This window comes from Haemaphysalis longicornis, unplaced genomic scaffold (genome assembly GCF_048455015.1).
Source record: "Haemaphysalis longicornis isolate Haplotype H1 unplaced genomic scaffold, Haemaphysalis longicornis Haplotype H1 scaffold_9, whole genome shotgun sequence".
NCBI lineage: Eukaryota > Metazoa > Arthropoda > Arachnida > Ixodida > Ixodidae > Haemaphysalis > Haemaphysalis longicornis.
Window position 1 is genome coordinate 99,250,750 of NW_027526460.1, and position 25,046 is coordinate 99,275,795.

The window sequence follows — 25,046 nt, forward strand, 5'->3', positions numbered from 1 at the left end:
ACCGCAAGTACGCAGGCATTATAATATTAGGTCCATCGACCACCGGGAGGCCTAGTGCCGTCCTATGGTCAAATAACGGTTTACAACAACAACATTGGGGTCCTGCTATCATGAACAGTGCTTCAGGATAGCGTCGCCTTGCTCGCCCTGAAGCGATACGTTGCATAATTGAAGAACCAACACACACATGCAGTCAAAAAGCAAAAACGTACACCGTAACCAATACCTGAAAATATTTGTGAAACCTGCAGCCTAGACCTTTTGTATGGAATACTACACGATTAATCTTACAAGATCGAAGTTCGCTGAGTAGTGTCAGAAAATAGACCGTCGTCCATGGCGGCAACGGTGATGATAAGGGGGGTCAAACTGAAGGGGTCGAAGGGCAGAATGTTGTGATTACCTTCTATTTGGAGTTTGCCAATTTTCGCGAGCTTCAAAAGACGGTGTTTGGAATCCAATTATGCAGTGTAGGTAACTTGGCACAAAACAAAATCCTAGCCGTTGCTGTTGGGCTTACAACGAACGCTGTGTCTAGAGTGCCTTCCGACGGCACTCCAGCTGATCGCTACAGGCATGGCTAGAGTGCCGGCTGACCACATCCCAATACTTAAGACCAGGATAGCACCGGGCAAAGCATCTGTCGTTGTAGGGTGAAAAAAGTCGTTGAAGGGCACAGGATCTGTCTGAGCTTCTTGGCCCTGAGGACGGTTTGTCGAGACGGGCTCTTGCATCGGTTTTTTTTTCATCGTTAAATTAAATTATAATTTTTATGTTCTAGGTTAGTTTTGGTGTTTTAAGTGATGTCTTTGGGTGAGGTAGGCAATGCTATTTTATGTTTAGATTAGGTTGCCTAGCATCACGTTATCTAGAGCGATGTAGTTCCAGACGCGGCACATTTGTTGCAGAACGCCGGTTGACGCCGATATAGTGAAGTGCTTATATAATACCGTCGGACGGCACTCTAGACACGGCCTACACTGAAACAATTGTCGCAACGCAATGTTTGGGGTATGGTCGATGTAAGATTGGCTGGTCGCACTAAGGGTCGTAAGGTGATAGTGTAAATGAATTTTAAAACTGGACACTGGGTGAGTTTGCACCAAGCTGCCAAAAAGAATGCTTCCGCGGGGCCGTATTTGGTTTTCGCTGTTTTCTTCAAGTCGAACACTAGAACATCCCAGTAAGAATACTGGAGGCTCTAGAGCCTCCAGTATTCTCATTAGGGATCACTGGAGATCATTGTGAACGGCTGTTCAATATGATTCCTGGTGATTTTTTTCTGAGCTATATGTTCCTACCCGCATACACCCCAAAATACATTTGTTGAGCCCTACAAGAAGGAGAGTATTGTTCCCAAGACGGCTTCAAACGTGCTCTCAGATTCCCCTGTTAATACACAATTTTCGTTAGACCGCCCACTTATCTTGGTGTAACCTAACGTCACTAAAAATCTCTTGCGGAACTAAACCATGGATTTCACCAGTGTGTGGGCACTATCTGCGTTTGCGTCTGAGACGGCTGGTTTCAAGGCTTCACGATTAAACTCTGCACCTTTCTGTGAAGTGGTCCTCTTCGGTCTGTAGTGCAGCAAAATGCAGCTTTTTTTCTCCCGTGTTCGCGTAAAACTATGGTTTATCACAGAAATCAACGACTGCAGCTGGGCTGGCTGTTCACCGTACGCACTCTTGTTAGAAAAAAAAAAGAGATGCGGCTTTTTACGCAAAAGCATTAAATGCATTATTATGCAGAAATGTTGTCTCCGGCTTGTGCGTGACCTTAATTAACATGGTTTGAAAAATGGTCGGGAGCGAAAAGCAGTATAGTATTGATTGATTATGCGGTTTATTGCACCCACGCTGCGCAGGTGACTAGGCGCGCCGAAGTGGAGGGCTCAGGATTAATTTTGACCACCTGAGGTTCAATAGCGCGTGACTAAGTCTCGAACACACGGGCTTTTTCGCTTTTCGCCTCCGTCAGAAAAGTTGCTGCCGCTGCCGGGAATCGAGCCCACGTCCTTGGGTTTAGCAGCACGCCTTAGCCACTGAGCCAACGCGGCGGGTAAGAAGAGAATAAATTAAAGGCAAGTGAGGCCTAGAATCGAACCCGGGACCTCTATAATGGCAGTCTAGCCCGTATCTCTGTGTATCCGAGCTTTCGCGATAGCGAAGCAAACATGAGTCTTCCGAATGCATTTTGGCGTTGTGCCCTTCGGCTTAGAAACCTGTGTTGGAGATATGTATTGATGCCCACGGAGGTAACCGAGCTTGGTAATTACAGAGTTAGCGAGAAACTTATACGCAGATAGCGTATATACAGTACATGCAAAGGCGGACGAGGAAGCAACAAACGAGAAAAAGAAAACAATCCCCCATCGTGGGTATTTACTAATGCCTTAAAGGAGGAGGAGAATGAAATCAAACGGAAAACAAAATCTTGCGAAGTCACCCTCACTAGCTTTCGCTGTCGCATGCCAAATTTAAATTATTACTTGCACCGCTGTAATCTGGCCCCGTCGCCGCTATCCGCATTCGGCAATGAACCAGAAACGATGGAGAATTTCTTCTCCTCCCAACGGTTCTCCTCGATAAGACGAAGGTACTTAAAAGGCACATGCAACCGGCTGAACCTCCCACTGTCTGCTACACTAATTTTGTTATTCGGGGAGAAAGAACTGGGATTCTGCCACGCGGATCCTTGCAATTCGTTACGTTCATTCATTCATTCATTCATTCATCCATTCATTCATTCATTCATTCTAGAATCAGGCCGTCTTCCGTGTTAGATATCAATTAGCCCTGCTGGATTCCTCTGTCAAGACTATTCTCACTGCTTCGTCTGTGCCTAATTCCCTCTTCGTTATTCTTACTTCCAAATTTTCATTCAATGGTGTTTTTGCACCGTCTGTACTTCTATCTCTTCCCTTTTATTTCTCTAGTCATCTACTGCTGATTCATTATACTATTTAAATATTTTCCCCCTAGAAAAACTACAGTTTCAGTCGGTAAGGCGCCCATTTTCTCGCCAATCCCCCTGAGCGGGTATGAGCCATCTCACTGGTACCACCACCGCCACCGCTCAGACGTTAAAGGGACATTATGACGGTAGTGAAACGACATATTCGCCCCACTTTATTACACGGGCTCATGCGTAGAGACCCTTCCGGTACCACTAAAATTCACAGGAGTGTTGTTACCATTCCAGTTAAGCACCACAAATAAAGAGGCAGGCGATTGCTGCAGCTAAAGGCACAACCAGCGAATCTCTACACAACCGGCAATACGCGAAGATCACACGCCAGAGATAAATCACTCTTGTAACTGAGACGTTGTCGCAACAGAACAGGATATCATGACAGACATAGACATAGATGCATAGACATATATAATCGCGGAGCTTAAAATAACATATGATGCTTGTTCAATGCAACATATAAGCGCTTCGTGTCACTGTGAAATTGTTAGGCCTCAACTGTGCGTGCATCCGCAGTCAATACATTCGTGTGAACCTCTCTCCAAATGAATGACGTGTGGATGGTACTTAGTGTGATCGCGGAGGTTGCTATGGGCGGCTAGCTAACTCAAGATATAATTTCCGCTCAGCTAGGCAGGGCCACTAGAAGGCATCCAATGAAATCACGTTATTTTCCATTGCCCCAAATACGCTGAACAGGACTCATACAAAAAGCCATTACGGCCTGACAAGGACTGGCCTTGTTATGCGGCATACAGGCAGTACTTTTGGACATACAGGAGCATGTCAAAATGCATCGATCGAGAAGTACAAGGACTGCTTAGAGTCTGCGAGTTGTCTTCTGTGCCCCGAGGAAAGAAAAATCCGGGAAAAGAAAGTAAAACATAGAACCTAAAACACTATTAGGCTATGCGAGTACGAAAAACGTCATCAGTGAGAAAGTGAGAAAATGCAGAAAAGCGTTGCCCTAAAATTGATTTTTCCTGTAGCACAAGAAAAGACAGTGCAGTGAAATACAGAGACATTTAAATATCAGAACGGCAATGCAAAGGGGCACCGATAATCCAGTGTTCTGGCACTAACATACCAATGCAGAAATCGTTATAACAGGCAGGAAACTCGTAAACTGTTTGTGTTCGTGGGTCTTTATATCGCTATTTTACGTAGTTTTCACACATTTGCTTTCGCTGTAAGCTCGGAGAACGGGATTATGAATGCTTCGTTGTATTTAAAGGGACCCTGCAACATTCTCTCCATTTTTTTTTTTTGCAATCCTAAATGCTTGCAGAACGTAGTCACCCAACACACCCAGTACTTATACTAGGGGGTCGCAAAATACTTCAGCCAAAAATTACTGCTCTATGAACATCAGATAACTTGTAAACTCGCTCAAAAGATTTTTCTCTCTTTCCGGGTCTTCATGTTCTTCGACGCCTCGACGCCTTCGACGCCTCTTCGACGCCTCAAGGCCGTGTAGCGGCTGTTGGCCGGTTTTCCTTCAGTTGCAGCAATGAACGCTTTTCGCTGGCAACGTAAAAAAAGCCACAAAAACAAAGCGGAAAAGCAAGTTGGATCTGGTGCGACGAGAAAATCACGCAGTGCCCCTCCGTGCTGGTGATAACAATAGCTTTCGCAGTGGTTCCAGTCGCGAAGGAAAAAGTGAAAGCGCTTATCGAAAGTGTTGCAGGGTCCCTTTAAAGATAAAATAAATGACTTAAAATATCGCGTATAAGAAACAATTTTCTCCTGCTTCCAACGGAGAACTAGAAGATCAAGACAAACCGAAGCAGAAACTATTGCGGACGACTGCATTTTGACAAAAATGAACCAGTATTTCCCTAGGTAACATCGCAAACCACGCCACCGCCGGTGATTGGTAGAAGCTTTGTGACGTATTGCTGAAAATTGCTAAGCCTGAAATTGGAATTTATGGCTTAAATAAAAAATCAGCACTGGGTGTGCAGGTTGTCAGAACAACCTGCGTGTTTCGGGGTTGGGAATTCTGACGATGACGTCATGAAGCTAGCCTCGAACATTCACAGGCAGCGGCGTGGCCCGCAGTTTGCCCGCAGACAGTCGTTGTTGATTTTTGCCAAAATAAAATACTTCTGACTAGGTCATGCTTAGGCCGTCCGTTACTTTCTAGTACCTCGTACCAAAAAAATTATACTCTTTTATAAAAAGCCAGGAAATACAGGTTAAGTAATGCCTTTAGGGTGTATTTCTGCATGCTTAAGAATACTAGAGGATATCCACACTGGGTGCGCAGCTACCAATGTGCTCAATAGGTAGAGCAGTAATATACCTGTAAGGAAGGTCTTCAGACAAGAAGATACATTCCTCATAATGTTATTCACAACATGCTTACAAGGGGTATTTAGAACATTGCATTGGAAACAGGTGGGCGTAAATGTTAAATGAGAATACCTCAGTAACCTCAGATTTGCTGATGACGTTGCCTTGCTAAGTAACTTGTGTGCAAATTGCAAAACATGATTACCCCACTGGACATGCCGAGTAGAATCGTGTGCCTAAAAATTGATATGCAGAAAACTAAAGTAATGATCAATAACCGCAGGAGAGCACAGCGCTTTGGGATGGGTGGCGAGGTAGTGGAAGAGGTAAGCGAGTATACCTATTTGGGCCAATTAGTGACCCCGGATCCTCACCATGAGGCAGAGATAAGTAGAAGGATAAGAATGGGGTGGAGTGCATTCGGCAGGCATTCTCAGATAATGAATGGCAGCCTACCATTGTCCTTTTAGAAGAAAGTGTATGACAGCTGCATCTTACCGATACTCAACTACGGGGCAGAAACCTGGAGGCTTACTAAAAGCGTTCAAGTTAAATTGAGGACTACTCAGCCCTAAATGGAACGGAACATAATAGGTGTAACATTAAGGGACAAAAAGAGAGCGGAGTGGGTCAGGGAACAAACGCGTGTTAAGGACATATGAGTAGAAATTAAGAAGAAATGTGTGTGGGCAGGGCGTGCAATGTGAAGGCAAGATAACCATTAGTCATTAATGGTAACACAGTGGATCCCTAGAGAAGGCAAGCGTGGCAGGGGGGCGACAGAAGGTTAGATGGGCAGATGAGACTAAGACGTTTACGGGGATAAATTGGTCGCAGTTAGCAGAGGACTGGGATAATTGGAGATATATGGGAGAGGCATTTTGCCCTGCAGTAGCCGGAGTCAGGCTGATGGCGAAGAGAATTGCCCTTGTGCGAGGGTTGAGCGAATGCCCCACCAGCGCTGATGACACTTTCATGGAAACTGTGTCCCAGCAACACACACGCACGCGGAAGTACGTCACTGGTAACTACGGGAAGAATGCCAGTATCTCCGTTTTACTGTAGGAAACAAACTACACCAACTATTAAAACTAGAACCTGGAGGTGCGATAACGTTCTCACTATAAGGTGCAGTGGTGGGTGCATGCGCTTCTATGACGCTCATTGGATGGACGTTTTTGCCTGCGCGCCATTTGAAGAAGGATAATTGTTGCAGCACGTCAGTGTCACTGCTGCACTGGTGGCGTTGTCGACGTGCTTACTTCACAATAAGCAGCGGGAGCACGGTATGTTTGGACTCACTGTGCTGCCTCTGACACGGTCAGGTTGTCTTCAGGAAGTGCAGCGGCAGTAACCTTATAATAGAGACCCGCAGGTGTTTGGCCACATCATTTGTGTACAGTATTGCTGTGCACAAGAGGGGTGTGTAGAGCAAAATGTGCTTCAGTTCCTTGCCTATCACTATCCGTCAGCAATACCACGAATTAATTTGGCTAATGTGAAGACTGCTATGCTTCATAGAGTTTCTCACTTTATACACTGCAGAATCTGATGCTAGCGTCTATGTGGCCCATATCAGGGCCGTCTGTGTGGTCATGGGTAGCCATTATACCATGCGCTCACCTTAGTGTCATCATTGGCTTGGGTTGAAACGTTTTATTGGCCGTATATTCCAATACTGTGCCACAAAAACGCAAATAATGCCGTGTTGGTACACAAAGTGAAATATAAAACAGGTTGTTTTAAAGCTAAGTGGAAAAATTGGCAGTGTATTAGCTCGGCTGTGCCGGGATATACGTTGCGTGAGTTAAGGTTCAGCTGGTTATTCTTAGCTTTCCTGGATGCCTTGAATTAGCTTGATTATCATGCTTACTGCTGCTTCGATGACATACACACGGTATACGCATTATGTGACACATGTATATTTATCAAGCGGCTCCGGCGCAGCGTCGCCAATCGCCCCCGAGCTAAGCGAATTACACAGGCGCCCTTCTGGTGTTGCGGCGACGCTCGAGCAATTAATTAAACACCCGGCCAGCCCTCGCATGATCATCAAGTGGACCGGGCCGCCACCTTCGAAACGGAGGTCGGCAAAGACGCTGGGCGCGTGGGGTGCGTGAGAGACGCCGGGCAGCGAGTAATGTTCTGTGCGCCTTGTGACGTCCCTGCTCCTCGCGCATGCACAGCAAGGCTCTCCAGGAGCCACGCGAAGCTGCTCAACCTCGGCCAGTGTAGCTCACGCTACAAAAGGAAGTAAAGCGTATTTTTGCCGGGACGGTTGTTCCTACTTTTCTTCAGGCCAAGGTGGTAGTTAACAACGATGGTAATATTTTTGGGGAAACTCGTTAGAGACTCTTATTTTGTTAATGTTACCATTACTTCAGATAATAAGTTTTTTGACGAGCTTGAAAATGTTTTTGAGGGTGCGTATGAAAACCTCGCCTTCGTGGCCAACCAGGGCACCGACCGTCAGCTACAGTTAAATAAAACTCGTTGCTGAGCGACTTGGTCCATTCCTGAAGATAAAAGAAAACGTGGCGTTAGACGGTCGTGGTCGAAAACAACATAGGACGGATACAGGCTCTTGTATCTGTCGTATGATCTTGCCTTCGTCCAAGTACATTTTATTTCTTTTTGTTTTCGTCAGCTACAACTTTCGCGGCGGCATATTACCCGCTCAGTCATACGTTCCTTCGACTCCGGCATGATCAACGTTAGGTACGATGACGCAGTGCCTGCTTTTTCACCGAACACGCAGTTGCCACGGCTCACGAATACCACAGGACACGGACGGTACCGGCTGCCTCATAGCTCTTAGACGTGTTAATGCATAGTGAAGAAAGCAAATCTAAACAACCGCTTAAGAATCCAATTGTCATGCCAAGCCGAAGCCAGAAGCCTAGGTCTCCCCATAACCACCCACGACGACATGGATTCGCAGGCTCAGTTTCCTCTGTTGTATACTTACTAAGAAACTATGGCTACGCCCTTGCCCAGTCAATAATGCCAAAAATGACTATAGCTTAGCCAACTTTGTAGATTCAGCCGTAATTAGCAGGAGCCGGGACAAGTTTAAATGAGTGACATGTTTTATTCAGGCCTAAACGTTACGGACGCATGCCAGCCAGTACCTGTTGTTACATTTGCAAGGTGCCCTTATACCGAGCTTCTTCGCCTCCGTCATCTAGTAGTAGCGTGGTGGACTAGCGGCGAGCAGAAGAGCTGCCTCAGTGATGTCAGCAAAGAGCCCCGGCCAAAGCGTTACTGCTTTACTGCAAGGCGAGAGATGAACAGCGGCGACACAGGTACAGCTGAGGTCGACCGCCAGAGCAGCGATCTCTTTTCAAACCCCTGTTTTGACTTATACGAGACACCGAAAGAGCGGAATATATAAGCAGTAGCGTCAACGGTATCGCCGCTTTCCAGCACTTCGCACACGGCACGAGCAAAGTGCACAGACACAAGAATACCCTTCCCCGGTCTCGTGGTAGCCCGCACCCGTTCAGTCTGAAGTAGGGAGGTAGGAGATCATACCGAGCGAAGCCTGCTCGTAGAGGCAAGTCTCAACACGAACCCTCTTGTCTTACTTGATTGGGGAGGCCAGACTTTGCTGCAGCACATGGAGTTTAACTGCGACACACAAAAGGTGCAGCACGCACGCACACGTTAGCGGCGACCGGAATCATAACACTGTTCACCTGGCATCCAGCGCAGCGATAGGCTGTTTGCGCGCACGAGCTGACATAGCCTACTCAAGGTACAGCATCTGGCCGCTGGCTGCAATAGAATTTATATCGAAAACAAAGTTACACGTGCGTAAAATTGCAGGTTGGTGATGAAAAAAATTACAGTACCGACCGTCTTCCGCGGAGCAAGCGAAAGAAGCGATCAATCTACTACCCTGATGCTAAGGCCCAAGTTTTCAACGCGGAAAGGCCACCGAGAAAGTTGGGTGACTTTAGTGCTATCGAAACGCCCCTAGTGGTAGAAGAAAAGGCCCTTCTAAACCTTGATTCAGGCAAATGTGTTCTTACTATTCTATTGGGGCCCCGATGTACTTCCGGTGTGTAAAGCTGTTTCAGTTTCCCCTTCACGGCATTCTGATACTGATTTCACTGCCTTATTGTAAATCGTGTTGAGAATGAAAAAAAGCGCATGAAAAGTGCGTTGTGAGTGTACTAGAAATATTTGCTGTCATGCGCACTGCTTTTTAAAGCAAAGCTTTCTCCCAACCCGGCTGCGGAGGGAAGGGCGGTTTGCGCTCACGGAGGGCGCGGCGAATATCCGCAGCGTTCCCCGCGCACTCACGCCGGCGGGCGCATCGGCGTGACCCAAATTTGTCGTCTGCTTTAGCGACAGTTGTTATGGGCCCGATTAGGTTCAGCTTCGCGCCCATTGCGCGCTTCCTTCGCACGGCCTGATTAACTTGTTCGACAGAATCTCCTGGTTAACCCGGACACGACGGAATGAAGTTGTCGTATGCGAAAGATACGTTAAAGCTTGGTTTGCAGGGCGGGAAAACAAAATGTAGAGACCACATACAGACATCTGGCCACTAGGCAAACACTACCTTTCGCGCACGGGGTGCCACGAATGGGACTCCGTTTTCTAGACTGGTGAATACCACTTCGGTTGTGTTTTAACAGGTATTACAAAAGGCAAAATGAGCAACTGGTTCTGATAAATAGCGATTATAACAGTTCCCTCAGCTTTCTCGTAGTTGTCAAACTTTCTAAACTAACTAGTTTAAATCGGTATAAATGGGAATCACTAAGCTCACATGTCTACTTGTTTCGGTGTCCGCGCTTGTGTCGCGCGGTGACGTATTCCTGAGCTAGCACATCAGGATGGCTAGGTTCCGCTGTCTCACGCTTGGAATGACGCTCCTCGCCGTTTTACTTCTGCCGACGCACGTCCGAGCTACAGCGGCGGCGTCCGTCGCTCTAGCCCGGCCTTGGCCGACGCTTCGGCGTTCGGGACGCCGCCCCTGCGAATTCCAGGTAACTGCAGGCAGAACATCTGGTTTCACGCTTTGTAGCCACATGGCTGACTTCAAGTGACGTCGCATATGTGTGAAGTTGTTGTGGGTGTCGTTTACAGCTTAGCTTTCCAAAAGCCTTCAGAGCGTGGATTGCAGCCAATTTCTAAATGCGGAGCATTTCTTAGTCGCACGATGTCGCGCTTCGGCGTCGGCGCCGTCCACACGCTCACTGTGCATGCGCGTCGCGTCGAGGCGCAGGTGCGCGTCTCTCCCCCGTACCCTCCTCGCTCTCAACAACAGGTGCGGCAGTGCGGGAGGAGCGCGTGTACCCCGTGCGCTCCGCCGCTCTCAACAACAGCTGCGGCGGTGCGGGGGGAGCGCGTCTGTGCGCGCATGCGTCGGAGCTACCCGTGCGCTGCATCGTGCTCAACAGTAACGGCGGCAGGGCGTGTACACGTGATAACGGCGTGGTGGGTGCGTGGAAAGTTCGCGCGCGTGTGTACCGAAGTGTGCGCATGCACGTCTCTCCCCCGTACTCCTCTCCCTCGAACGCGGGCGGTGTGTATATAAGCGGCGGAGCGCGCGTTCGGAATTTAGTCAAGGGCATCTTTGCTTGGCTTTCGCTTGACTTGACGCTTTGCTTGACTCGAGTAGATGCGATGGAAGCAACGTCTTCACCAGTTACGCAATCGCACGACCGCTCCTCAAAGACCCCTTGACAGTGCACTTTGGCGACCACAAAGCAGTCATCCTCTCCGTCCAATACAACGACGGCACCAAGCAATAAAGACAAACTTTAACTTTACACTCCTTGCCTTCGCTTCTCCTTCATTAAATAAATAAGAATAATAAAAACGAAATAACAATTAAGCATTCCCAAACCATACCCAATTACGCAACATTCACGCGATACCCCCACCACTCTGCGACGCATTTACTCGAGTTCCCCCGTGGGAAGATGCGGGCGGTTTTTTTTTCTGCCATGTGCAATAAGGTGGTTTAACTCACACCAGGTAACAGTAGCTATGCTTCATTAAGAAAATAGACTTATTTCCTGATATATGTTCGGTGGCAGAAAAACCCTCGTCTAGATAAAATATCCCCTAGTTTGGCAAGCTTATTTACTGCAGTTTCCACTAGATTGGTTTCAGACACGTGTCCTTCAAAAAGTACACCAAGGCTTTTCCAACCCGAATGACGATTGTAACAGTTTATTGGAGTTTCAGACTGAATTCATTCGACTTGCCCTGCTATCACAGGCGAAGGAAAGCTACCTGCGTTTTCGTTTTGTTATTTTGTAAGAGAGCCATATTACATAAATGCGTTTATTTAGCTAGTGGTTTGCTTTGTTTATCGTTTAGGATTGCTTCTATTCTTCAAGCATCTACTGTCACCTCCATAAATCGTAAACTTCGTACCACGATGAATATTTAGGACATCGTTAATCTAGAGCATAAATAGTAATGGCGCGAGGACATGAACCTGTGGACCACCAGCATTCGTTTTTATTCATGAGGGAAGTTTCTAATTGTTATTTATGGCGGCGAATTTGTAAAGGTTTTTGAGGGCCTGAAAGTTCCTTGGAAGCAATTGTGAGTAATTATATAAAGTAGGCACTCATAAGCACTTAATAATCGAGAAATACCTAAAAGATGTACCACTGCTGTAGAAAAGAAACTGATACGCATTATTTCTGGGAAAGGAAAGTCGTTTTGGTAGAGCACTCCTGACCGAAAGGGAACTGTTAGGACGTAATAAGTCGATGTTTATTCAAACCGTTAGCCTTGGCTTGGTGATTGGCTTGTTTTAAATATAGCGAGAGTATTCAGGGGATAGATATTGGACGATAACGTTAAAAAATGCTGGTGCCGTCTGTTAATCTGCGGTTCTACTTTCGCCACCTAAACGCTGTCAGCAAAGGTTTCAGTCAAAGAAAAACTCCCACCTCCCCTCGCGGGAACCCCTGTGTAGAGGCGACGCATAGGCGGAGCGGCGAAGGGACCGCGTTTTATAGCGCGCATAACGTTGAGGGGACTGCGTAAGCCGGTCCCAGTCGATGACGACGTTGGCGTACTTGTAAAGCGGCGTGGTCTCTAGGTGTTCGAGCCAAGCGTAGATGTTGCTTCGCCGGAGAACGGCACACCGGTTATATGCGCAGCGCTCCCGAAGGAGAGGAAACCGCGGAAGAGTACTGCACATGCGCCGGCCCCAGCGCGTCTGCCGCTGCTATGACGCAACGTGCCGCGGATATGACGCAACACAATCCTACACAATCCACTTTAATCCGATCCAATCCAAATCCAATCCAATTATATCCAAGCCAAGCCAAGGCAATCCAATCCAATCCAATCCAAGCCAATCCAATCGAATCCAATCCAATGCTCCTCGCGAGAGAGTATTCGCTATCGTAGAGGAGAGGGGGTGAGCGGCGGAGAGCGCAGCTGGCGCGGCGAGGAGAATGGGGGAGGAGCGGACAACGCCGCCGCCGACGACGACGACGCCGGAGGGACAAGGCGAGTGAATGAGATGCTCTGCATCTAAAAAGTAAATTTATTATTTATTACTGGGACGATTATGTTTATGGCGTATTTTACAAGCTTTATTTGGGGGGGTCATCGACACCAGCAGATGAAGTTTTTGTGAGACATAATCGCGGCTACAATCTCTTTCGAGGTGAAGTGTCTATGAAAAGCGTTATCAGGCAACGCTGCACCTAAGTATTCTGGGCATCAAGAATCATTACTACCGACAAGATTATTGAAATCGTCGTTGAATCTGGCAATTTTCGTCCACTAAGTACGGTACCGTTACAAGTGATTGGTGCCCTGAGTGGTTCACGCAATTCTTAAGAAAGAACAATGTTTAGCCTTTTCATCCGACGCTCGGAATATTTCAATATGTCCGAATGAGACTATGATATATGCTGTTTCGCATCCCGAGAGAGATGTTAGTTTCGTTTAAGTGAAACCTCAATGGACGGAAATCTTCGAGATCTTGATTCCTTATTGATTGATAGCGCAGTACCCTGTTCCCGTCTATAGCTGTTATTATGCAATAAACTGTTGCCGTGCTTTCTCAGCCTGGTTCTCTGGTTTCAAAAAGTATCTTTGCTCGTACGTGTTCTGAAGAGAGCGTATAAATTTATTGTAACCCTCGGCAGCATCTAGACATCGCAGGACGGGCGTCCAGTGGTGCAATCCAGTGGTCAAGTTTGCAAGCACTCTAGATGTAATGGCGTGAATTGGCTTTTTATCGACGTTGCTCTTGTGCTAGTTCTTAAATTGTTTTTAACTTCGCATCAGTAGTTTTCAAGGACGATCGCCTATGTGCGTACCAATAACCTCAGCAGTATCATTTTCAGCGGGAGAATATTTATGAAGACTTCAATTAGTTGCGCCGTGGTAACCTGAATACGGGTTGGCATGTGTACAATTCTGTTCAAGCGTTGGACTTCAGAAGTCGGCAAAAAGTTATTTTTATCGGACGACCCCGTGACAATTCAATGTCTAGACCTTCCCCTAACTACAGCGAGTACTGGTGCTTCTTTATCCAGCACGCATACGTTTGAAAAATATAAAAGCAGAAAAAGTGCTGGGGGGTGGTCGATGTATCTAGCGCGACATCTCCTCTTCCCCCTTTGCGATGGCACCACTTCCAGTAATCTCCGCCCTCGATAGTTCCACAGAACTCCCGAGGGAATGCGTGCAGGGGTAAGGGATGTTTCCGGCTCTTTCGTTTGTCGGAGCTCCTCTTACTCACCCTCTTGGCCTCAAGCCAACCCCCTCCTCATCGGTCATGGTGCGCCGTTTAAGCCTAGGGCTTACGGGCGACGAGATAACCTGCTGTGCGCAGTGAGCTCGATATCCTCGCTTCCTACGCACGCTCTCGGCTGCTTCTTTCAACACCACACGTGCAGAAATAGCTCCTCCACCGAGGATTAGTCTTGTTCTGCGAATTGTTGCGTTTGAGATCTGCGACTTGCACTGGGGTAATGTAGAACGAGTTTATTTTGGGAACACATTCGTGTCCCCGTGGCCCGAACCGACGGTCGGAGCTATTGCACACTCAACGCGTTGTAGTGACACCTCTCTCTGCTAGGGTACATCTCCAAAGACGTGTCGAAGCTAGGTGGCTGCAATAAACCAACCTGTGAGAATGTGGGCTTAGGGACAAAAACTTATATGCAAAGAGTAGCCACCCGTCACGGTTGCAAACATCAATGGCAACCATTCGGAGGACGACGAAGCTCGAGTGAGTCACTGGTTGATGACGAGATCCGTTGTTGATCTCGAGGGTGCAGCGATGATGATGATATCAAAACATTCTTCATCTTCCCGGCCACTAAGAACTAACTACTCTTTAGTAGTTTGTTCCCGAATGTAGGGGTACGCGATTGACGTTTTAAGATGAATCTATCCGGAAAAACATATGGTAGAGGGGTGAACTTACTTATCGTATCCTTTTGACGCTAGCCAAACTTTAAAACGCGCGTAGTTTTATATCATCATAGACGAAGGCGACCCATCCGGATTTTAGATAGTCCGACGAGTTTTTTTATTGATCTTGCTTCGCGGGTGCAAGTATTCTTTTTGGTTGCTCTTCTTTGTGTGTGAAGTTTGTGTGAGTATTCCTTTCTCCGTCTGTGCCGAATTCCCGGGAAGGTTTGTTTTCGCCTTTTCCACATTTTTTTTTCAGCCTGGTGGAGGTCGATTGACGAGTAGGATTACTGAGATGGTCCAGCCCATTCTAGGGGAAATGGGAAGTTGCCGGGAATGTCAGCGTCGTTTTTACCGGGAATGGTAACCGCGCTACGGTCATCTTGCATCAAGATAGGTTCATTAATTTCAGTTGCGACACAGTCATCTCTGTGGCAACGTGCTTGGTCCTTTGTCTCAGCTTTTTACCTCCAAAATTTATTCAACAGTTGATATCACATCTGGCTGCTCGCTGCACGCAAGAGTGCTGCGGAGTTTAAGCAATGAACTCTTGTTTTAGGTTCCTTGCTTTGTCCTGGCACGTTCCATCCCAGTCTAGCCTCTATTGTTCTATCCTATGCTTGAAAATCGCCAGTCATCCCATCCAAATAAAGGCCTGCTCCAATTAGAGCTGCGATGTTGCTCTGACCGGCACACTTACGCTCGACACTTTGACCGACCTGACCGTGTCGCAATGACAAGTATGAAGACTACCGCTTCTACGTGATCCTTACGCCGTTCGCCCAGTCTGTACTTAAATCTATCTCTATCTGCAATAAAGCGTTGTTAGATACACGCCGTCAGCTCGGTCACAAGGTGGTACTGGAAAGCAGCCTGTATGACGACGCCGCTTGCGTTTCCGACAACGCTGCGAGACCATTGGCTTGCGTGGAAGAACTAGAAAAGTGTTTGTGAATTGTTTTCCGCGCCCACTAAGCTGGACAAGCTATCGCAAGAAGTACAGGTGGCGAGGCTCTTATGGAACAAATGGTCGAAAACGCGAGAAAAGCGCACGCTTTGTTCAAATTTGAGCATGCTGAAGAAAGAAGTGACCGAAGCCTCATAATACGAATTTCGATTATTTCTACAAGCCAGCAATGAAAATGACGTAGAATAAGATTCGCAATTCGCCTTCTGAGACCAAAAAGAGCAAGAAAGTTTCAATGACTCGCTTGCCCAACTTAGAATTGCTTCCAACAAACTGTCCCCTATTATCATTGGTGCCGCCATCCGAAATCTTTACGTTACAAAAGTTCAGCGAAAATTGAGGACTATCAAAATGCGCTAGTAGTAATGAACTACGGAACTATGACACCAAACAAAAAAGGGCTCTTGCATCTGTGGTGAGGCATATTTTTCAAAAGATATACAAAAAGTGGTTTTTTTTTACCAGCGTATTAAAAATGTATTGGGCTGGATCTATCAACCCACGAACTTAAGAGAAACGCGCCACCTTTTGAAACTTACTTTGCGGGGCTACTCACCAATGATCAGACACGTCTATTTTTCTAGCCGTAGAAATTTCGCAGCAAAGCTCTTTGTTTTTACGAGGTTACTTTGATACGCGACATCGTTGGTGGCATAGTTGATGTAACATGAGGCTTCACTTTCGGTCGCTTAATTTTGAGCTATTCTCAGAACGTCACGTTCATAGCGGTAAAAGTTGCTTTTGAGACATTTCTGTTACTGGTTTTGCCACTGGTGTTACTGGTAGTATTCGGTACCATGTTCGGGGCATAATGCTTGCGTTTTCTTCAGTGGAACTGTTTCGACTCTACTGTTAGGCTATTCTATATAGTACTTTTCCGAAACGTTCTTTAAAGGCCGATAAGGTACGTAAAGACAGAGACACACAAGAAAGCTTTAAAGAACCACTTTCTACTTATATGTCCATTGTATACATGAAAAGTATCCTCAACTTTGCTGTGAGTACACTGTTGATATGTTCACAACTGGCGAAAACGAGGGTGGCGTTACTTTTAAAATATAGTGATGTTAACAAAAAACTGCACAACGCAAGCTCCATTACGTATATATTTTAGCTGTTACAAATTCAGCGTAACGAACTCGACGATCTGCTCGAAAACTCTGTTGAATACCGTGCGAAAAATGTCTTTGTGGCTTGGGTTGAAATGAAGTTAGATTATCGTTTTTACCACTCAGAAAATCCAGTACAAGTGACGTTGGCGTGCATTAGGACGTTGCGTAGCTACTGCGGTGTGTACGGTTACTGGCCTTCTCGTAAGACGAAAACTCTTTCAAAGAAGGAACTCTGCTAAGCAGTTCGTGAAAGAGACGTGCGAGAGCGTCTTCTGGTTTAGTCTTGTTGGTACATTTCTTCCTATGAAAGCCGATGGGGTACCAGCCATGACGAATAAGTTTAGACACATCTGAGCCCTTAGGATGTGAAAGTCATTCTGCATTTTACGAAAATTGCGTGATATCCAATTAATTCAGAAACACGTGTTGCTGCGTTTGATTTATAGTTTATTATGTCATATACAGGGATATAGTCGACACTGAACACACCCTTCCAACAACATATCTTGAAATACAATTCTTCCCACAGCATTTAGAACAGTATTTCTGAACATGTCATAATTGGTGAAGATTTTATCTTATTAATCGTTTACAACCTCTATAAAAATACGTGCCGGGTGTTACTTTAGGGGATACAATTTCTCGGTGCACTTGATTTTGCCTGTGGGCTTTGAAAGCTAAAGCATGGTGATACTTATTAACAATCGCTTTAGAGCTACATCGTTCTGCGTTTTTTTCTTTGCAGTTGTTCTTTTGTCTTACTGCGCGAATTACGTCACCAAGCAGACTAGCACACAGGTTAGCTTCCTTACCTGCATGGTTCCGCCTAACTGGTGTGCACGTGTTCTATTGGCGTGCTATCGTGTTCAGGTGTCATATGGCGCCCAGTATTCGACAGCTTTTACCTTCTGAATTCGCGGTTTTGCTAATTTTCTGAGGCGGGCGCCTGAGACACCTATAATCTCCCGATTCCTGGCCAATCCCTTCTCCGCGTGGGTATGTGCAACGAAGAAAGAAACCGCGACAACGACAATGACTTTTGGTATCGCAGTGGTAGTCATTCGGCAGTTACTTTGGCGATCACGGTTGGAGGGCCATCGAATCGCACGCGTTTAAGCGCGCTAGCCTTCTTATACTAATTTCTCGATTTTGCCGCTGCCTTCCAGCCGTCTGCTGTCAGCTTTGCTCATCAAGCGTCAGCGGAAGTACGTCATCAGCGCTAACAGGAAATTACGGCTGAGGAAGGCAGATACGAGGGCTCATCAGAATCGGGAATTCCGAGCAGCGCCAATTAGATTGCGGAAAGGCGGCGGACGATAATACTACGGCCGAGGCACAGCATAAAATGCAAGATTTGAGCAGGCGCTGCGCCTGCGCACCAAAGTTCGTACCGCATGCCGTGTGTCGTTGCATGCTTCGCAGACATGGTCGCTATCTGTGCCCGCAACTTACGCCACCAATAATGCGCATTTTCAACGGGGTAAAATTATGGTGGCGTCAACATTCTGTCACCTAGCTTAAAAGCGAGGGGAGATTAACGCGAGGCCCCCAAAAACCCCGAGAAGCCTAAATTGTAACCAGAAAATAACTAAAATATGCACCAATGAGAAACACTACCGAGCACAAGGCGTCAGATTACAAATTTTAAACTAACAATTTTCGCGGTTGCGTCACCACAGCAAGCTGCGTCCGGCAAACGATGATTTCCGACACGCGGAAAGTTAAAAAAAAAACCCTTAAAAATAAACCAGCATGTGATTCCTGACAAAACTATCGTAGGAATCCTCGGCATGGCCCTACAAAAAAAAAAACGGCAGAGCCGATTTTAAAATCACCAAAACTCCGCAAATATTTTACCATTAAGCTCACATAATAAAAGCCTCTGCAGGGGAACTGTAGGAATGACAGAAAAAATAATAAAACTTGTGCAGGCTCTGATCATGAGCCGGATGTCGTTCAGCCTGCAGAAGCAGGAAATAATTACTATAACTAAAGAGATCTAATTAAACATTATCATCAGGACAACCGTTATAACCTGCCTATTTCCACAATCGCCGCAAAGGCCTTCAAATTGCGTCTTGTAATACCTTAGATTAAATCAGAGGCCACTTTGCTAGTACAAAAATAGTTCCTGGGAAAACAAAATGGAGATTGTTCAACGTATAAAACCTAGGAAAACCTCATAAAAAGGGCTGGACGCCACGATGCATATGTCACCGATACAGGGACATTCTAGAAAATTCCTCCAATTACTAAAAAACACAATTTAAAGCCTACGCGAGGACCGGAGACAAGACAGGATCAAATTCCTTTGAGTAAAGTTCCAGAACTATGAAAGCAACACTATACGTCAACGCCGGGTCGTTCTAAACTACGAAGGCAACAATTATTGTACTGGAGTACCGCGGCTATAGCTGAATTTCAATAACCTTCCTACACACGGGAATTGAATCCTTTTTGCTATCCTCACAGCGGAACTAACGAACAGATGCTTAAATATCATTGCACACGTTTAGGTTGCCATTAGTCCTATGGCTGCAGGCAGACTACCTAAACGCATGAGAAAGATTATCCAATCCACAATGATGAAAGTTCCCAATACATACACCCATGGGCAAAAGGGTCCGGAAGGGAGCGAAGCAGCCGACCAAGATTCACTCGAGCTCGCATACCATGCTCCCTTCTGACCAGGACTCTCACGCTTTCCTCTCCGAAAAATACGCAAAACGTCTGCTCATCGTACACCTTGGAACACAATCCTTCCCCAGACCACGCGGGAATCCCATCGCTTAAGAATCGCGAAATTCTTATCACGACACAAACCAACACATATGTTCACAAATCGAGATGGGTGACGGTGTTCGGAAGAAAATGTCCGACATTAACACAGAACTGTGGTAAATACCATCAAAGACCCACTTTCTTCTGCGAAACCTCGTCCTATCCTCCTATCCACGAATGTGCTCACCGGTGAACAATTCAACCATAACATATCCAACCTATATCGGGGCATGGCAGGGTGCCCTGACCAGCTTGTCACCTCAAGATAAGCGCGCGCTGATTACGGGGCAGTGGAATTATGGTTCCACCAATCCGGTCCCCCATCTCTTTATCCTCTGTCCCAAAAATTCTAAATCTTACTCAACAAGAAACATTTATCGCTCTCTCTCTCTCTCTCTCTCTCTCTTTGGTTGGGCTTTAAGAAAACTAAACTTTCAGTCAGGCCATCACGAGAAACACTATTAGATTTTAACACTCTGACTTTCTCTCTCGAACTCACCAACACCACGCAGTCGCAACATTTCACGCCCATATCTTAAGTCACGCAAGCGTAGACGTCCTCCGAGCTTCCTGTGCCGCGGTAATTAAAACTATTGCGGCTAGCATAGATCTTGTCACTGAGCTTAATTGGAAAGCGTCAGTGTTAAATGCAGAAACTCTGTTCAGAACGCTCCCTCGACGCCGGAGTAACGCTAGCGTGTCACACATCTTAAGAGCTAAACGTAGATATCTCCAATTTTTTTCTTATTGCCAGCGAAGATGTTTAGCAATTCGTTGATTCCGACGTTTCAGAAAACTCAATGTAAAAGTATAAAGAAAAGAAAATACCGGCACTGGCAGGATTAGAGGTATATCAACGGAGTTTGATTCACTCGTCTTACCCACTCTGTTACCCTCAATGACCAACGGTTATCTTGCCTTCGCATTACATGCCCTGCCCACACCCATTTCTTCTCCTTCTTAATTTGTACTAATACGTCATTATTACACGTTTATTGAGCCACCTACTAGACGCCGAACACGTGATAGAGTGCAGGTTCCATCTGCGGGAGAATAGTTTAAGTGTGCGCGTTCTCTTCGTTCGTTCTGCTTCTTCAATTTATTTCTTCTTTGCCGTTATAGCAACAAATATATAGTAAAACTGTGTGTCGCACCGAAGAAGAAGCAAATGAGCTGCAATCGTGGACTTAAATCATCGTGATGGTTTTGAAGGTTGCGTACAGCTTCACTACCTTCAAGTATTACGCCTTAGTGTGAGCTTCCTTCATTTTTTACTTTTTACAGCGGTGGTCATTTTTTTGACGGGACGACTAAACCTACTAAGATGACAACAGCAAAGTTGTTTGGCATAACGAGGAACATGGGCTTTTGGGTAAAAAAAAATTGCGCTTTCCGGATTCCACCTCATAAAAGGCACCAAACGATAAACCCAGTTTTCTTACCCTCACTCTCACGACAACTGGAGCCTAAGGAGACTTTTCTAGCCATTTACGGACACGCCTGTAAGATATTAAAAGCGATTTTCCGCTCACAACAGTGTTCTCTGTCGTGTAGACCGTGGCGCAGAACATTAAAGTGGCTCAATTTGTAATTTGCGGGTGAGCTTTCCTAAAAGGATAGTAACTTCTTATTCCGCCGCGAATTCCGAACTCCAAGCAGCTAAATTGCACCCTCTCGTCCTCTTTCTGCGCTTCAGTATCTGCTGTTTTATTCGCGGGAAAGGTCTAGCGGGAGCTTTCTACAGAATTGGCGACACAGCGGCGCTCCAGAATTACCTGCACGCCATTGGACTGCGAGTATAACCTGGCATCACGAGGGTGGAGACGTTCAATAAGTGTTCGTTCGAAGCTTCACTCGCAGACAGTGGACTTGTCTTGCCTCTTCTTGCTGCTCCTCTCAAAAGAACTTACCCTTTTTAATAAGGTCCCGTTTGCTTTCTAAAGAATACGGTGATATATCTTATCCTTGCGTAGATTTGTGCTCGCAAATAGAGTTCAGTATGGGTCCCCATTCGCGAAGCTCAAAAGCAGTAATTCTACCACCGAAGACCGAAACTACATATGCCTAGCAAGTCCAAAAAAAGAAAAAAAAAACGGTAAGGCGAATGGTTAGTCGATTGCGTGGTGCACGAGAAATGTTCGTTCTTTGAAGTGCTTCACCGAACTCTCAATATACGGTTGGTTGTTAAAAACAAGCAGGAGTTTATTTAACCGTCATGGGTCTTGATTCGAGAGAACACTAAATTGATCCGGTGTAGCACTATCGGGGTATGCCCGTCTCTGACTGTTTATTTCTCCTGACTAGCCAATTTCTCCCTTTCGGCGATGTGAAGGTCACATGCCACATCATAAGAAATTGCAGGAGAAATAGTGTACGTGTGTTGTTTTTATACCCACAGGAATTTTGGGGGCAAAAGAACAGTTCACAAGTCAAGGTTGACCTTGCAGGGTTGCTTTAAAAGTTCTTTGTCGGCACATGAGTGTGCTTGCGTGACATGAATGCGAAAGCATTCTCAAGTCCTTTGCGCAACTTATAAAATATTTGTTCGCTGCAACATCGCGTTTCCGCACGTGAGCTGGGAGACCACGACACCCTTAGAGTAACGCCAAGTTCAGAGCGTTTGGCTCTTATCGCTGCATTGTACGTGTCCAGCGCATCGGCCATGTTGGTGTTTTCGAGTCGTGGGCAGCGCTCAGCCTGTGGAGCATTTGACAGTACACCCGATGTCGAAGCACTTTCCCTTACGAGGGACGGCACCACCCACTTCGATCACCGGGCAGACTGACAAATTCCCCTGGTGCGCCCCGGAGCCACGAGAGGCTCGCGCTCGTTCCTAAAGCAAAGGTTTACTACTTTCGTCCAGCTGTTTCGTCGTGGATGCGAAGTTCACTTTTTTGACAGGAGACCCACTTTCCGTGACACACCCCTCGAAGCGCACCCCATGATTTTTCGGGCCGCCTTCGGTGCTGCGCACAAGGCCCCGTTTTCAGTACTTCTGCTCACTCAGCGGCGGCGGCCTCCGCGGTTGCGGGCGCTCAGCTGGTCCGAAGCCGACCTACTCCGCCGTCTCCCACGGATGCGCCGCTGGCTTGTCAGGGCTACGTGAGCCGTCTTGCGGCCGGCAAAGAGGAATGGTGTGTTCGCCGTGAATGACCGTGAATGAAAGCGAGGCCAGGCCTCCTTCTGTGAGGGTTGCACGGAACCGAACTGCTTTGAGCCGTGGTCGCAACACAGCCACATCAACGGTTAACCAAGCGAAACCAAGACTCAACCAGGCTAAGCCAAGCTTTCGCTTTGCATATGCAAGGTTAGCTGAGCTAACCCGCAGCCATTTTTTTGCGTTTCAGTTTAGAGCGAAAGCTCTGCTGCGCTACATATTGCCAGGTAATTCGTGGCGTTGCAATTGACTTTCTGCCGCCGGCAAGAAAGCTGCGCCTTTCTTGTTGCTTCGCTCCCTCGGTGCCTCGTCGTTGTGGTACCACGGGAATACGAGAAGGTGAAACAGTTGCTTCGCTGACGCTTAGTCCCTCGGTCTCGCCATAGATGGCACGCTCGCGCTTGTCGGCTGTCTGGGCATGCCGTTGAGTGTAAGCGAAAGGGTGAATTAATCAATACATATAGCTACACGCATACGCCGAAATCTCTAGCATAGGCAAACGTTTCTCGAAACCGTGAGTCTGCCCGTGATAACTTGGTACAGATGTGTTAAACTTGATTCACGTGTTTCCTATATGAGGGCTTGCGTTACATGGATCTATGTGACCGTAGAACGGCGCACAACGCCATATTTTTTGCCTGGCCGGGCAAACAATTCTGCGGGAACATTCATTCCAACGCATGAGCAGGAAAAAAACGTAAGTGTGCTCATCCCTAAGTAAAAAAAACTGCCGTTTATTCCTGTCATAGGAACAGGTAAAACACGAAAGTGTAATGTGCCGCGGATTCTGCAGTGGAGCATGATTTGCGGTTCGGCGGCTGCCTTGTGGGTGTGTTTGGGGAGCGACGTGCTGCTTGCGGGTTGCATAATTCTACAAAGTTGCACTGGCGTAATTTCCGTAAAGGATATGACATCAGGAAAATCTTGGTGTATCCCGGCATAAAACACTGTCGTGTTAAAATATAAAGCCCGAAAACGAACTACCCTAAGTGTAACGTACTCTTTAGTACTAAAGGTTGCTTCCCCGCGAGATGACCCTGTGGGCAGAGGTGCATCCTTTACAGGCCGCCGGCTTCGTCGTACTGGCGCCACTTCCATGACGGATATTACGTCAGTGAAATCTTGGTCTATCCGGGAATAAAACACTTTCGGTGTAAAAATAGCCGTGGAATTGGCGAGCTCGCCACACCCCTTCGAGAAAAGAGCAACAGCACCACAAGGAGGGAGAAAGCACCACCTAGACTTGGGCATTCGTGTAGGAGAGGCGTCGCGTGCTCGAAAAGATAAAGATTGTATCCTCCTGAGTATACAGGCTGAGAAATTGAAGATAAAATGAAGACGGATGACTGTCGGGGAATATGGGATATCTCTTCAGGGAGGCAGCTTTCTCACAGTAAAAGCAGGACATTTTGAAGGGCGGAGAGGAGGACGCCCCAATCGCAAGTCGGTGAGAGAAAGTATTTTCTTCTATGTGCGAGTATTAGGTGGGATCCGGATAAACTAGCCGTCCTGGATGAAAAGAAGTAGTGGCAGAAGTATTTCGGTTAGGAAAATAGGGTTGCTGGCAGCCAAAGAATTATATCAATCGAACGAGTAGATGCGTCGTCCGAATGTCACGCTAGCAGGATTAGCGAATTCCCACAGGAAGGGGGAGCTAGCCTATGGGCTGACCTAATCCTGCCCGATCTTGAGATGCAATCATAATTTTTAGATGTTCGTATTTGACTAGTTACTTTCCTTGGTTGTTGGCGTACGTTTGGTTGGTTTCGTGGTTATTAGGTTGTTTCGTTTGTTTCCATGTCTGCGTGAACGTCATTAACGTTTGATTGATCCTTTTGGCTCTGGCAGGGGTTCTTATTATCTGTGCCCGCAGAGACCGGCGTTAGCTAGCCACCATGATAAGCCGTTAGTGCCTCTTGCAAAAACGCAGTTACTGAGGCTAGCTAAGTACAGGCAAAGGACCTCGGTAATGGTTGTTATCATAACACCACATTGTGCGAGTATTTCAGCGATAGAAAATGAAGGGTGTACTATCGGCGTTCGCAGAATAACGGGTATTTATGACGTAGTTTTAAATAAATATATAAAGGGACGAATGATGCCTTGTTGGCTACTGTTATTCGTCGCATTGAAAAGAGGAAAGAAGGTTAATGACGCTTTGGGGTGCCCAAAAGTTATTCCCATCCTAATTTTTGTTTTCCCCATATTTCATTACGGGTAAATGAAGCCAGATCGTCTATTGTGGAAGTGATCTCAGGACTTGCTCCTCCTCCCCGTAAACAAACATGCAGCTGCGTGCCTTCGTGGTCGTATCTTCTATAAGGGCCACTAAAGTGCTTTCAAA